Source organism: Brassica napus, chromosome C5 (genome assembly GCF_020379485.1).
Source record: "Brassica napus cultivar Da-Ae chromosome C5, Da-Ae, whole genome shotgun sequence".
Lineage (NCBI taxonomy): Eukaryota > Viridiplantae > Streptophyta > Magnoliopsida > Brassicales > Brassicaceae > Brassica > Brassica napus.
This window is the reverse complement of record NC_063448.1, coordinates 40354391-40368491: the sequence shown is the minus strand read 5'-3', so window position 1 is coordinate 40368491 and position 14101 is coordinate 40354391. Positions and strand designations below refer to the sequence as shown.

The following is a 14101-nucleotide window of genomic DNA, read 5'->3' as shown; positions in this document are numbered from 1 at the left end:
GAGGATTAGTTTTCCTCGTTAAATTTCCTTGCTAAAACTGTGTTTTCTTGTAGTGTTAAGGTTTCGTAACAAGCAAGTAATAAGATTAATTAAAGTTTTCAGATGATGAAGAATGCTAGCCTAGGGTGCTTCATTGGGTGTTAACATGATGAACCAAATAATTATTCAAGCTTGGTTAAGAACAGTCTAGAACTCAGATTTCTTAAATAGAACAGCCTGCTCTCGCAGAGCTGCTCCTTTTGCAGAGCCACCTTGACACCTAAGCTCTCACTTGGATCAAGGGGCGGTAGCAAACATTAAAGCACAAATCTAATGTGTTCACAAAATACCCTGATATCTACTCTCGCTGATCAGGGATATGATGCTCGTTTATAACAGATCTAGCAACCTAATTCATGGTTAATGATAAAAGGTTAAACCTAGATTCAAACACTAAGTGATTAGATTAGTATTAGCATTAAGAGCAGTTATAAATGAAGACAAAGAGATGAAGCTTATCTATGTTCAGTTCATGAATCAACACCCTAGAACCCTAGACTAACAAATCCGACTACCCAGCCATAGCACAAGAAAACACAGAGATCATAATAGGAGAAGACATGAAATAACAATGCAATAAAAGAGAAATAGGGTTCAGGAGGTCTTCTCTAAAACGAGAGAGATGAAGATCCTTCTCCCTTTACAAATCCTCAAATCCTAAAGTCTCCAATCTTTTCTTGTCTGTAGAATAGCGTAGAATAGTCAGGAGAAACAGAAAAAGAAGATATATCAAAGCCACAGGCGGCTGGGAGAGAAAATAGAGAGATTAGAGCAAATCCCGAAATAGGTTGTAGTTTCCTTAAAAATCTCTGCCGCTAGAACAGGCATCCAGAATAGTCACTCGGGTTGCTCCGCTATCCGGAACAATCATCAAGACTGTTCTGCGTGAAAATCACCAAATTGCACTGTTTGCTGCCTCTTTTGTTCCAGCTGGTCCATCTCCCATCCAATGCAACTCCAGACCTGTAATGACTCGAAAAGGACTAGGAAGACTCGATAAAGACTTGAAAACCAATTGAAAAGCATATATACAAGATGTATAAAACACCATATATCACATATTGCCTTTCTATACTTTTTAAGTTCATTCAAAAGTTTAGACAATTCATCTTCACTAAGCTCACTACTCACTATGACAGGGTAAGTTTCATTAGGGCCAAGGAAAGCATACCTTACACCATGGGGAAGAGGTTTAAGCTTCACTTTTGGTGCCTTGAGTTCACTCCAATCATCCCCTTGGAGGTTCTCTTGTTGAGTAGCTGAGGAGGCGTGGTGAATCTCATATGAAAGCTCCTCATTCTGTTCTTCGCCACTAATTCCCTTGTGAGAGTCTAGCATCATCACATAGGCATCACTTTCCTTGTTCTCTATCACTTGGATTTCTCTCTCAATTGTTAAGGCATGCTGTAGAGAGTCTTCAAGTGCCAACTCCTCTAGAAGCTCATCAGCTAGAGCATCCATTTCATTAATGTAGAAAACTTGGTTCTGGATGGTTGGCTTCTTCATCACTTCATTGATGTCAAAGTGGAGGATGTTCCCTTGTCCAAGATGTAGATCAATCTTTCCTTGTCTAACATTCACAATAGCTCCTGCTGTGACTAAGAATGGTCTTCCAAGGATCAAAGGGTCTTGGGCTTCCTCCCCCATCTCCAACACAACAAAATCAGTAGGGATCTCAAAGTTACCAACCATCAAGGGAAGGTCTTCTAAGATACCAACAGGAATCTTCACTGATCTATCAGCCAACACCAAAGAGAGTTTACACTTTTTGTATTGAGTAAATCCAAGCTTCTTTGCAATAGACAAAGGCATCAAGCTAACACTAGCTCCAAGATCGCACAGACACCGCTCAAACACCATGGGTCCTAGAGCACAAGGTAAGGTGAAACATCTTGGATCCACTAGCTTCCTTGGAACATCTAACCTCTGGATAATGGCACTGCACTCGTGGGTAAGGATCATCATGCTCTCCATCTCTTTCTTCTTTGCAGCTACAACATCTTTCAAGAATTTGCTGTATTGAGGAACCAGCATAAAAGCATCAATGATGGACCTGAACTTCACTCATTTGTTTCTCAAAGAGTGCCTTGTACTTCTCCAATAGCTGTCTTTTGAATCTCCCAGGAAATGGTAGCTTTGGCTCATAGGGAGGAGGAACAAAAGAGGATTCCTTTGTTGGAGTAGCAGTTTCACCATGTTTCACTGTCCTCTTCTCTTCTCCAACCTTTCCTTTACCCTTAGCTTCAACAATCTTTTCTAGAATTTCTTCATCAACCTTCTCATCTACAATCACCACTTCATCATCAATGTTGATAGCCACCTCCCCACCTTGCTTTTCACCATCCTTGGTGAGAATTCTTGGAGATAACTGTTTACCACTCCGTAGGGTGATTGCTTTCATAGTTTCCTTGGGATTTTGCTCTGGCTTTCCAGGTAAGGTCCCTTGTTGGCGACTTGGTTGAAAATTCATTGAAGCAAACTGGTTCTCCAAATGTATGATCTTGTTGTTGAGCTCATTGTAGCTTCCATCAATCTTGGAGTGAATGTTCTTGAACTCATACCCCATTGTCTTCTCATTCTTTGTCTGAAAATCCAAAAGTTTCTTGAACATTGCATCCACACTTGTATCTGAAGCTGGAGCTTGGGAAGAACTTCCTTGGGCCTGAGTAGACTGATTGTTGTTATTGTTGACCAGGAGGGGTGTTTTGTCTAGGTTGATAGCTCCCTTGCTGAGTGTTTTGCTTCTACTGGTATCCTCCTTGCTGGTTGTTAGAGTAGGACCTTTGCTGGTAGTTGTTGTACTGAAAGTTAGGCTCTTTCATGTACCAAGAACCATTGTTGTTGATGAAGCACAGCTCTTCTTGGCCTTCCAAACCATCAACCTCATTGATATTGGGAGGAACCTCTTGAATAGGACCACCCACAAAGTTCATCTGCTCTTTCTTAGCTTGGTTGGAAAGAAGCAAGTCCATCTTCTCTTGCAAGGACTTGATCTCTTTCTTTGTTTGCTGATCATCACTTCTGTTGACTCTATCATGCTCCTCACTGTAGACCGAGTCACTCTTAGCCATGTTCTCTACCAGTTCCTCTGCCTCTTCCTCGGTTCTCCCCAAGAAGAAATCATTGCTGGCAGTGTCAAGCCTGTTTCTGCACTGTGGTAGAGCTCCTCTGTAGAAGGTGCTAAGCAAACTCTCCTTGCTGAAACCATGGTGAGTGCATTGAGACCAATAGCCCTTGAACCTCTCCCATGCTTCACTGAAGCTCTCTAGACCTTTCTGTTGAAACCCAGAGATTTCGTTCCTGATCTTAGCTGTTCTTGAAATAGAGAAGAACTTGTCTAAGAAAACTCTCTTGCATTCATCCCAAGTAGTGACAGTGTCACTTGGAAGAGTCTTCTCCCATTGGTGTGCCTTGTCTCCCAAAGAGAAAGGGAAAAGCTTCAACTTGAAAGCATCTTCAGAAACACCATTTGTCTTGGACAAGCCACAATACTTATTAAACTTGCACAAGTGATCAAAAGGGTCTTCAGCAGCAAGACCATGATACTTGTTGTTCTCTATGGTGTTGACCAGCCCTGACTTGATCTCGAAATTGTTGTTCTCCACTGGTGGTGCTCTGATTCCTAACCTATGACCATTAATGTGAGGTTGATCATAGGCTCCAATGGCACGAGCTTGGCGCGGTGGATGTTGTGGCTGGCGCTGTGGTCGAAGGTGATCAGCTCTTGGATCAATTCCTCTTTGGGCATCACCATCTTGAGGCAGATTCTCCATATCAAACCCCAACCTTTGCAAGTGAGCATGTTGCTCTACTTCTCTTCTCTGTCTTGCAATCTCCCTCTCAAGTGCTCTAATGTCTTCAACTCTTGGAACTAGGTTTGTTGGACCTCTCCTCCTTGTGTTAATACACCTGAAATCCAAAGGGAGAAAAAAGAAAGAAAAGCAATAACACAATTAAACAAAAATTGACTTAGTCTCAAGCAAATGACTAAATTCCAATGTCACAATCAACTTAGAATTTGGCAACGGCGCCAATTTGATGATAGGAGTTTCAAGGCTCCTAATCAAATGTTGTAGAATAAAGGATGTCAAACCAGTTTTAAGTGATTCTAAAGCAAAGTGAATGCAAGACCATGCTTAATCTAAGTGCTATCAATTGGCGAGATGATTTTGAACTAGAGTACTACTAAAATGCAATAAAGGACAAAACTTTCTTTCTTATGAGATCGGAGAACTCATGGGCTAAGGGAATTGACCTTGGGTGATCAAGTTTTAATCTAAAGGTGTCAACTTTCAACCAATCTATCTACCTTAGACCTAGACACAATCCTAAACAAACTCGATCTCTAGATAAATGCTCATTTACTAAGATAACTCAAGCATCAAATCTCTTTGGTTGAATGTTATCTAAGTAATCATTAATCTCAAGTCTACTAGCCATCTTAGCACCTTTAACAACAAATCTCTTTGGTAAAGAATGTTAAAAGCTTAGGAGAGTTGGTTCAGGCATTTCATCAAACACTTTTCAAGTATGAAATGCCTAGAGTTCAACTTTAGAGAGGCCAACTCTAAAGTTGCATTAAAAGCACTCTACTAGCAAGGAACAAGATGGATCTATACTAAAAACACCTTAGATCTAGCTTAATCACCCTTAATCTCCCTCACCCATGAATCCAAAGATGACTACTAACTACTCTTCATGATGAGCCCAAGAATCAATGATGATTTGGTGCTAATCATGATTAGTGATCAGATTAATCAAGCAAATCACAAGAGAAAATGATCAAGATAAAATCTTTCACCTAAAAGTTCTTTGTTATTAGATAGAAAACAAGATAATCCCAAATTTTGGTCTAAAAAGTATTTATAGAAGACTAAAACTCGAGCTGGGCCAACCCAACAAACCTGGTTTGACCCACAAAAACATAGATATTTTTCTCCGTATTGACTAGAAAAGGTCGCTACCGGAGGTTGCTACGCTTGTAGCGACTTGTCTTTCCCGCTACGTGTGTCCGCAAGGATACTTGAAAGCATATCGACCTCGTGAAGTCGCTATGGCTGGCCGCTGTAGAAGGCGCTTCAATTCTAGCGGTCTCTCCAGTCCGCTACGTGTGGCCGCTAGGATACTTGGGAGATTTTAGAAGTCTTTAACGCATAGAGACCTCGTGAAGTCGCTATGGCTGGCCGCTGTAGAAAGCGCTTCAATTCTAGCGGTCTCTCCAGCCCGCTACGTGTGGCCGCTAGGATACTTGGGAGATTTTAGAAGTCTTGAACGCATAGCGACCTCGTGAAGTCGCTATGGCTGGCCGCTGTAGAAAGCGCTTCAATACTAGCGGTCTCTCTAGCCTGCTACACATTCCCGCTATGGTACTGCCTCAGGTTTTCAGCTATATCTTCTGTAGAGACCAGCATTTGCCGCTACGCCTGGCCGCTAGGATCCTTCAACGACTTATCTACATTCTTTGGGCACCAAAACACTCCTTGGGGCACAGAGTTCATCATGAAACTCTCTCCAACACCTGATAAGGACTAATGCATGGAAATGCAACCTAAACATGTGTAAATGCTATTCCAAAAGACCAATGTGCACAAGAAAGGATAATTAAAACAATGTAAATATGCAAGATATCATTTCCCAAAGCGTTTTGTACTAGAAACGGGAAGACCATCAGGGAGAAGATGGCGTTGGATATATTTCAAGAGCTTCCTATGTGCCATGAATGGGAAAACCAAGACAATGATGAGAACCTGGGAACGTATGAGTAGATATTGGATGTGTTATTTGTATCTGAACTTGATGCTTTTGTGTACTGTTGTATGGTAGATTAGACTACGTTAACAGGGTCAGGATAGTATGATGTTTTTTGTAACCTATCCTCATACCAAACTAGAATTCCGTAGGAAATTAGTTTGGTAGTGCAGTAACCTTTCGGATAATGTAAGGTTTGACTTGTCTTTTTAAATTGCATTGTCGTTGGATGACTAACCAGAAGGTCTTCTGGATGATTTACCACCACTTCCAACAAAAAGACTTCTCAGACGACTTAACTTTAAGTTCATAAAACATAAAGTCTACAGAGAAGTTCATAAAACATAAAGTCTACAGAGAAGTTCATAAAACATAGAGTCTACAGAGAAGTTCATAAAACATAGAGTCTACAGAGAAGTTCATAAAACATAGAGTCTACAGAGAAGTTCATAAAACATAAAGTCTACAGAGAAGTTCATAAAACATAGAGTCTACAGATAGATAGATATATTCAAAGACATGAGAGAATTCTAGTTAAGTCGGTGGACGACTAACCAGAAGGTCTTCTAGACGACTTACTTGAAGGTCTTCCACGTCAGTTCTTACATTGTGGATGCTTATGGCCAGTTTCTTTGCAGACTGAGCACGTATAAACCTTGTGTTGCTTCCGGGGTGTGCGTCCTCTCATCCTAGATAGCTCCAACCAAGATTGCCATCTTGATTTCTTCTGTCTCCCCGGACCACACTTTACTTCCGGAGAAAAGCATTTGCGTGCCTCAACTTGTTATCCAACACAAGGATATGTATTCTCTGAGTATCCTGCAAACAAAGTATCCTTTGAGTAGACCGGCCATACAAGTGTGGAGATATGCAAACCAGTTGTTGTTCCAGCTGCTATAGCATGAGAGCAAAGTATTTTCTCGACTTGATAGACACCACAATCACACTTTTGAAGTTCCAGATCAACATTACAGTCCCTATTGCCACCTTTCACAAAGAACTTCCATCCATCAATTTGTTGGACTCTCAGAGTATACGCGATCTCCTCTCGAACATCAAGCAAGTGTTCAACACCCCGACTATGTTGAGTTGTAAGACTCAAAGCATCTCCTCTCCTTTTCCAATACCACCTTCCTAGCTTCTCCCTTATGAACTCCAGCAGGAACTGAATAGGAAATCCTCTTGCTCGCTTCAGTGCGGAATTAATTGATTCAGCGATATTGCTCGTTTTTAAGTTGTACATGTCTCCCTGACAATGAACCCTTGACCATAGGCTCACATCGGCATCCTCCAGATACTCAGCAAGATCCGAATTTGCAGTCCGTATCTCATCCATGTACCTATCAAAATCGTAAAGTGTATGAGCATAAGCAGCATCTTTCACCAAGTACAAGAGATGTTTCCCTTTATACTTTTTGACAATATTCTCTTGGAGGTGATAATAACATATTCCTCGGGTTGCCCAAGGAAACACCTTTTCACACGCTTTTATAATGGAGGAGTGTCTGTCGGAGACTATCACCAGAGGATACGCATCAGATACACAACTCGCCAATTTTGTGAAAAACCATTCCCAATATTCATCATTTTCACCATCTACGATCCCAAAAGCCAATGGATATATCTGAAAATTACCGTCTTGTGTGACTGCAACCAACATAATACCCTCATACTTCCCACTTAGGTGAGTCTCATCCACCACAATGACTCTTCTCTGATACTTAAAACCTCTGATAGAAGCTCCAAAAGAGAGAAATATATACTTAAATCTATTCAGAGAATCAAGTTCTATAGCAGTGATAGAACCCGGATTTGCTGCCTTGATTTGCTCCAAATATGAAGGCAGTCGCTCATACCCATCTTCCGTTGATCCTCTCACCATTTCTTGCGCATATAACAATGCTCTGTATGAAGTGGTGTAATCAAGTGTCATGTCAAACATGTTCTTCATTGCATCTTTGATATGCTGCGGATTCAACTCATCAATGATTCCAACACGATCTATGAAAAGTCGACAAATGTACTTCGGAGTACAGTGTTTCCGCTGAGCGATTATGTCTGTGATGGAACATGTATGAGTTTCCACATACTTAGTTACCCAAAACGTTTTAGTCTCATGTTTCACACTTGCTCTGACCTTCCATTGACAACCACTAACACAACATGTTGCCACAAAGAGAGTTTTCGTTGACTTGTATATTCTGAAGGAGAACCTACGCCTCACCGCTGTCAACCGCTGTCAACCGCAACTCTGAAAGCAGTGCATCCCTACTAGCAAAACTCTGGTTGACATAGATCCTGTTTGCAGATGATCATTTTCCTTCACAACTATATGCCCCTTTGTAATCTTCAAAACAGATTTCATCATCTTCTTCCTCATCCTCGTCTTTAACCTTTCCATACTCACTATAATCCTCAGCATCAGCGGCAACAGGGATGTCAGCATCCTCCTCCCTATCCCGATCCTCAGCTCCATCCCCCTCCTCAGCTTCATCCCCCTCCTCAGCTTCATCCCTTTCCTCTGAAACCGTTCTCATCTTGCTAAAGCTTGATACACAAGGACGTACTTCATGCGTTTTAGTTATCTAAAGCAAGTTCCGAACTTGTCTATCACTTGTAACATGAATAGGAGGAAGGTCTGGAGCCATCTGTTATAATGAGTAAGTTACCTCCACAGACTCTGTGTTCATGTCCAGGTTATAATCTTCTTGAGCCATTGCAACAAGATCAGCATGTGTCGAACCTTCACTCAAAAATAACATTCTCGCTCCTTTGAAATGATCAACCACAAAATTCCAACATCCATCTTTCAACAACCATTCTCCATACACAGCATGTAACTGACGCATCATCTGAAAAAGTCAAAATAAAACACATTAGCAAACATAGAACAAAGAAAACGAAAGTTTATTAAAGACGACTTCAATCTAAGTCTTCCAGACGACTAAAATATAAGTCGTCTGGACAACGCAGAGGCTATTTTTGCAATTGACTTTGAAATCTATTATCGGAGACAACTGAAAAATAAGTCGTCTAGTTTTGTTTGGTTAAAAAAAACTCTAAAAAAGTTATACGACTTACATTTCAGTCGTCATAGGTTAGTTTTGCATTTGACTGGATTATTTCAGAAGTTTGACTTTCCTGGACGACTTACATTTCAGTCCTCTGGTGAAAAATTGAAATATCAATATTTTATTTAAACTCGACGACTTACAATTAAGTCGTCATAGGTTAGTTTTGCAATTGAAAAATAAAACTCCAATATTTAATTATATATAGACGACTTACAATTCAGTCGTCGGTCCGGCGACTTACATGTAAGTCATCCAGGATTTACGAGGTTTGACCAGAATCTCGGAATAAAAATCTGGACGACTTACATGTAAGTCGTCGGACGGACGACTGAATTGTAAGTCGTCCGTATACATGTAAGTCGTCGGACAGACGACTGAATTGTAAGTCGTCTGTATACATGTAAGTCGTCTATATATAATTAAGTCGTATACACAGAATCTCAAACGAAAGTGACCGCCCCAGAATCGTTAGCTTCTATGACTCTATGAACCATAAAAATTGTAGAATCAAAATCTTGGGTTTTTTTAGCTGAATGTGGAGAGAAAGTGAGAGAGATGTTGTGTTTAGTTCATAAGAATGGAGAAAGAAGAAGGGTAAATCGATTTTGGGAGCATTAAGAGCTTCAAATTGGTTGTTCGTGGTGGTTGAGGTATTGATGACAATGGCAATCTTGTAATTACTTGAAGATGATGAGGGTGAGAGAGTAAAAATGTCATTTTCGAAAAAAAAAACAAATTTGATGGTATTTTCGTGAATTATATGAACTTGTGGGGTGAATAGGGCAAAACTAATTTTCAAAAAAAAGAGGTTAGTTTTGTGTTTGAGTTTGAGTTCTAGATCAATTTTGCAAAAAAACCCATTTTTAAAATCATATCCGTAACCAAACCGGAAAAGATTTTAGCTGATGGTTCAACCTGGTTCAGTTGAGTTTAATTATAGAATAAAAACTAAACCATTTTGTTATTTATCTTCTGAAAATTTTACGAGTATAGTTATATCTATTTGTTGAAAATTTTAATATAATTAATCATAATTATAAAAATTGGTATTTTAACTTAAATTTTTTATAGTCATATGAGAAGTGGAAATTTATAAAAAAAAAATAATAAAAATGTCCAAAAATTTATTTATAGCAGTGTCTTTTCTATACATTTTATAAGAAGAAAAACAATTAAAAATGACTAATAACACTTAATTATAAATAAATTGGTTTTATCTAGTTCATTGGTTCATGATTTCTGGATCTTAGCAGTTAAGGATGTGAGCTGTGTGGAGAAAGTGATGAGATAAGGAACCATCTGTCTTTTGCATGTCCCTTCTCCTATATGGTATGAGAGAGTCTTGCTCGAAGACTTGTAGATAACAATATAAACCGGGATTGGTAGTGGTTGTTGCAGCGCTAACAAAAAATGGGGGTGAACGGAGGGGATGCTTGTCTAGCAAAGTTATTGTTTTAGACGACAGTTTACCACAAATGGAGAAAGAGGAATGCTACCGTCATCAGGACTTCAACATATCATATGCCCAGATTCATCGATAAGGACACGAAGAATAGGATATGTTCTCTAAAATACAGGCTAGAGCACAAGCTGGGTGGGTGAGTTACTTCGAAGATGACTATGATTTAGAGTTGATTTCATATTTCAGATTAGAGTTTTCTTGGGATTGTTAAACCCCATGTCCAACTCTCTATTATCTGATTAGTACGATATTGTCCACTTTGGGTCTTAGAAACAAGCCCGCATGGATTTACTTTTGGATTCCTTCCCAAAAGGCCTCGTACTAATTAGAGTTGGACATCTCTTTTTATATATTAGACTCTCCTTTGCCTAGTTTCCAATGTGGGACTTAGATTGACATCTCACATTCTTCCCCTCAAGCTAAGGACCACACTCATCTCGTGTATTCTTCCTTCAGCGAATTATCTTGGCACCACCTTGTACCAGTAATCGCAGGGCTTTCCTTTGAGAATGTGTCTTTCATAACATCTCGTTCTTTGAGAATGTTCTCCCACAATATCACATGTTCCATGATCTTTTGACGTTTCTGTCATAGACCTTCTCTTCCACCTTGAAGAGTCTCATTCTTACTTTAAGGGTATTTTGGTCTTCTTGCAGAATCTCGTCAAACCTGGCTCTGATACCAATTGTTGGGATTGTTAAACCCCATGTCCAACTCTCTATTATCTGATTAGAACGATATTATCCACTTTGGGTCTTAGAAACAAGCCCGCATAGATTTACTTTTGGATTCATTCCCAAAAGGTCTCGTACTAATTAAAGTTGGACATCTCTTTATATATTAGACTCTCATTTGCCTAGTTTCCAATGTGGGACTTAGTTTGACATCTCACATTTCTTACATAGTAGGTATCTGATATATATACATAACATATTTTTTATAGATCAATAAATTTGAAATTTCATCAAAAAAATATGGAATTTTTAGTGGTTTAAATTTTTTGGATTTGTTATATGTCCAATCCAGATATATTTCCGGTTTACGGTTTAATTTTGTTTGATCACTGGTCTAATTTAAATTTTAAAAAGTGGAAAATAAAATTTACATATATTTTAATCAATTTAAGAATAAGAAACCTATTATGTTAAGGGGAATTGCATCCTACATCCATCAAACAAATTATAATTCACCCACTACCTAAAAACCCTGTTTTTTCAATATACACTGTACACATTATAGATTATTGTCATATTACTCTTCTCAACCAACCGGTGAAACCTACTAACAAAAATTATTAACAAATATATAAAAAACTCTTAGCCATATCTTCTAATCCATCACCACCACTGTCACGTCTCTACTCCACCATCTCTTTCCACTGTCTCTCTTTCTTCTTCGGATTATCAACAAAATCATACATTTTCTTCTGTCACATAATTCTTCTCTTTCAATACTTCACCGAAAGAACAATCAATTGTTCTAAAGAAGAGACAACGATGAAGTCATAGACGGTGAGCACACACAACAACTCTTTCATTTCTTTTTATTAAAAAAAAAAAATCTATTGATTCTCACAATTATGCTTTTGTTTTCATACTCTGTTTTCGTTTCTGTTTTTGTTTTAAAGATCCAGTGGTGAAGAACAGACAACGATGAAAGCGTAGACGGTGAGCACACACAACAACTCTTTCATTTTTTTCTCCTTTTTTTCTTAAATCAATTGATTCTCACAATCATGCTTTTGTTTACATACTCTGTTTTCGTTTCTGCTTTTGTTTTACAGATCCAGTGGAGAAGAACAACAACGGCGAGTCGATAAAAGCATCATCGTGTCGGGAAAAAGAGAGGAGATGAAGACGATCTCTATATGGTAGTGAAGAATAATGATGGTGAACGAAATGAATGTGTATCAACCTGTCTAAAAAAAAAGAATTGAAGAAGATGAACTCGCCGTCTATACTATATTTGGTGAAATAAATAGTATAGTATATATTCTTAAGTATAGCTACCTATGTACGATTACCATACTATTTGAGACATATTTATATACTACTCCTTAAAAATGTAATAATATGTTATGTTTTTAAATTTGATAGGTCTCTTCTTTGTCATTTTGTGTGATTGATTGTAATATGAAATGCATTTTTCGAGTGTTGGACAAATTTGATTATTTGGAACATTCGTTTACTATACTACTTAGACTATATGGAATATAAGATATGCAACATGCTAACCAAGTAAATGTGCTTTCAAATGTTTAATATTGGAAAACAATTTATAGATTGTATTTGGGTTTATAGGTTCCTGCCTAGGGTTTAGATTTACTAAGTAAATGTTTGGGTATAGTAAACCATATTATATGCATTCTATTTGGGTTTATACTTCCTTGATTAGGGTTTATCTTAATCTATTTATTTAGGTTTAGGGTATAGGGTATATTTGGATTAGGGTTTAGTGACTAGAATTTAGGGTTTAGTATTTAGAAGGTGAGAGGGTATGGTTGGGGTCAGCATTAACTTATTTCATGCAATCATAGACATTTTATAGTTTCACCAATATATACTATGTTATTTATTTTGTTCCATTCTATTTGGGTTTTGTGTTTATATTTGAGTTTGGGTTTATAGGTTCCTGCCTAGGGTTTAGATTTACTAAGTAACGGTTTGGGTATAGTAAACCATATTATGTACATTCTATTTGAGTTTATACTTCCTTGATTAGGGTTTAGCTTAATATTTATTTAGGTTTAGGGTTTAGGGTATATTTGGATTAGGGTTTAGTGACTAGAATTTAGGGTTTAGTATTTAGAAGGTGAGGGAGTATGGTTGGGGTCAGCATTAACTTCTTTCATGCAATCATAGACATTTTATAGTTTCACCAATATGTACTATGTTATTTATTTTGTTCCATTGTATTTGTGTTTTGTGTTTATATTTGAGTTTGGGTTTATAGGTTCCTGCCTAGGGTTTAGATTTACTAAGTAAATGTTTGGGTATAGTAAACCATATTATATACATTCTATTTGGGTTTATACTTCCATGATTAGGGTTTAGCTTAATCTATTTATTTAGGTTTAGGGTTTAGGGTATATTTGGATTAGGGTTTAATGACTAAAATTTAGGGTTTAGTATTTAGAAGTTGAGGGGTTATGGTTGGGGTCAGCATTAACTTCTTTCATGCAATCATAGACATTTTATAGTTTCACCAATATGTACTATGTTATTTATTTTGTTTCATTCTATTTGGGTTTTGTGTTTATATTTGGGTTTAGCTAGAGTTTATATTTGAGTTAAGGTTTAGTGATTAGAGTTTAGAGTTTAGTATTTGGAAATTTATGTTTGGGTTTTGTGTTTATATTTGGGTTTAGGGTTTATACACTTTTTATTTTTAAGAAATTTATGTTTCTAATTTCTATCCACTCATTCTACTGCATATAGTAAATAAATATGTTGTAAATAAATTTGTGACATGAGTTCTTTCACGTGATGTGTTTGTAAATAATACCGATTCATTATTGACCAGCAATAAAATTTTCTTGGGTGGATTAAATTGATATGTGGCTGCATGTGTTTCTATCAACTAAAATAGTATTAATTTAATCTTCATCCTATGTTATTTTGACCAAGTCATATCTAGCAATATAATATTACCGGATGATTTTAGGAAGAAGGGACAGAACCAGATAATAATTGGCATAAATGATAGGTATTACATTATGTCAAAATAAATGACACTCAGTTGGTTATTCAGCAAATTCACTCTTATCTTAATCACGTAT

The 14101-nt window shown here is 37.7% G+C and overlaps 1 non-coding gene across 1 annotated transcript; it reads left to right on the top strand.

The window, feature by feature from the left end:
• Nucleotides 1-3240: 3240 nt before the first annotated feature.
• Nucleotides 3241-3347, top strand: LOC125588237. The gene has a single exon (XR_007324626.1). It is a non-coding gene; the product is annotated as a small nucleolar RNA R71 (small nucleolar RNA).
• The last annotated feature ends 10754 nt before the right edge of the window (nucleotides 3348-14101 follow it).